This window comes from Vollenhovia emeryi, unplaced genomic scaffold (assembly GCF_000949405.1).
Source record: "Vollenhovia emeryi isolate VEMERY1.0 unplaced genomic scaffold, V.emery_V1.0 DF943338.1, whole genome shotgun sequence".
NCBI lineage: Eukaryota > Metazoa > Arthropoda > Insecta > Hymenoptera > Formicidae > Vollenhovia > Vollenhovia emeryi.
This window is the reverse complement of record NW_011963028.1, coordinates 1-2,269: the sequence shown is the minus strand read 5'-3', so window position 1 is coordinate 2,269 and position 2,269 is coordinate 1. Positions and strand designations below refer to the sequence as shown.

Genomic DNA, 2,269 nt, shown 5'->3' with positions numbered 1-2,269 from the left:
TCTTCCTCTTCTTATTGAAACGGCGCTGGAGCCCACGAGAGTATCGAGAACTGGGCCATGACTAGCCAATAGTCCATGCGAAAGCTGATGCAATCGACTGATGTAAGCCCGAAATAAGATATTCTTCGACGATGCTCAACCGCTTCAACCACACCGGTCTTTAATAGCAGTAACAGCAGAGAGACTCCTGGGCCCCAGTGCTGTCCGTGAGCGGCCTTTGGTCGCATGGTTGCATAGGGAGGGGATGACGCACACAAGCGAGCGACCGTGTCTGTGCGCACACGGACACGATCGCTCGCTTGTGTGCGTCATCCCCTCCCTATGCGACCGTGCGACTGGGCCTAACCAATGCAGCGGCCGTGCGCCACCTACCATAGCACTCTCACAGCGATTTTATGACTCGCACTATCGAATCTCTTGCAACCATGCTTAGAAAAAAAATTGATATATTACTAAATATGTCCAGTTAGAGAGTTATTTCTTTAGTTCAAATCTTTTTAAGTTAAATTTATAATTTATCGAAAGGATTTTGATTTAACAATTTATTTGACAACCATTGACCGCAGTATTTAGTTGACTATATATAAATCAATTTATTTTAAACCAAATTTTTGCGTTCTAAAAAATAAAATTACGTACTGAAATAATAAACAAAGAAATGCTTAAAAAGCTGTGAAAAATGTTACCGGTTATTCTTCCTAACATCGTGCAGTTTTAGTTTATTCATAAAACTTGAAAGGGAAAAATAGCATTTATTCATTTAGTCATCTTATTTTGTTATAAAGTAGAGATAAATTTTATTTAATTTTAAAACGTCGTAAAATACAACATTGTCGTAACTTATCCAAATGTGGATTTCATAGTTTTGTAAAATAGATTACTTCTTGGAATGAATATTGTTAATTTATTAAAATAGTTTCGCCTTAATGAATCTAGAAAAATCTTCTTAATCTAAAGATTAGCATACATAAAAATTATACATAAATATATAAAAACAGACCGCCGATCGCGTAGCGTCAAAAGTAATAATAATATTATAATAACCGTACATAGTTCAGAGAGAAAAAAAAGAACTGGAATGAAACGCCTTGAAACAGTTCGAGACGTGCTAAACTAAAAAGATCGAGCGAAACTACGGCACAATCTTCTATATGGTCTTCGTATGTATCTTTTCTTCTTTCCTCTTAATCGAGGAGGTTAACTGATCTACCGAAGCTCGGAAAACTTCTGCTGTCAGATGCGGCTGGGAGTTTCCCATGGATTCAAAACCCTCGGTGTTTATTACATCCGTCGCGTTTGTAATGATAAAGTCCATCACTTTTGCTTTCAACTGGTCGACGTTATGGAGATCAGCAAGTACAAGCGTCGCAGCCGCGTTCTCAAAGTTTAAACTTGTAAAAAGTCTTTGTTCGCATATTACCTTTAGTCTTTTCAAGCCGTATTTGTCTGCTGCAGCTAGTAGACGGTGTGCCACCTTCTCCAAATTTTCCACTTTACCAGTGTATATAAATCGCAACAGTTCTTGCAGAACTTCAGGGTCAATGTCAGTGATGTCTACGTTATTTGTCTTTTTCTCCTCCATGTCGTGTTCGAACATTGCCGAGAAGACTGGACTGTGTGCTGCTAGAATTGCTTTGTGCGCCTGGAACTTCTTTTCACCAACAGTGAGCATTACGTCGCAAAATTTTGGGTTCTCGTACAGCAGGCCGAGATTGTAGATCAGCTGGCACTCTGGTATTTCAAATTGCATCCTATCATTTTCAGAGGTGTTTATAACATCCTGTACTACACTGATCAGACAGAATATGGTGAGCTTTCCATCTGGTAGCAACCCGTTGGCATTGTTCAGAAGATAGACTTTCTTGACGAACCTGCCGAAACCCCAACTGTCACCCGAAACAAACTTACGAAAATGGATTTGTGAAATTTGGGTTTCATCTTCTTTTGCATTAAGTATCGAAAGTTTGAACTTAGCGTTGACGGGCTTGGTGCAAGTATCGTCCATACAGAGATACACCGATATACAGGGTGCTACGCAAGACTTTGACGTCCGGTCATGGGAAGGTAGAGGGGACTAAGACAAACAGAAAAGTATTGTACTATTTTGCGCTTGGACGAATAGTTATCGAGATACGAAATTTTAAAAATCGCCGTATTAGCCCAACCTACTGGCGAATGTAAGCGCGCAGTGGGAGGGCGGCCTAGCGGTCCCCGCGCGGGGAGACGTGCGAGCGGTCGCGTAAGCGGCGGACGGGCAGCGGCGCGCCTC

At 41.2% G+C, this 2,269-nt stretch overlaps 1 pseudogene; it reads right to left on the bottom strand.

Annotated features, from left to right (window-relative positions):
* Nucleotides 1–646: 646 nt before the first annotated feature.
* Nucleotides 647–2,064, bottom strand: LOC105566032 (annotated as a pseudogene).
* Between the last annotated feature and the right edge of the window lie 205 nt (nucleotides 2,065–2,269).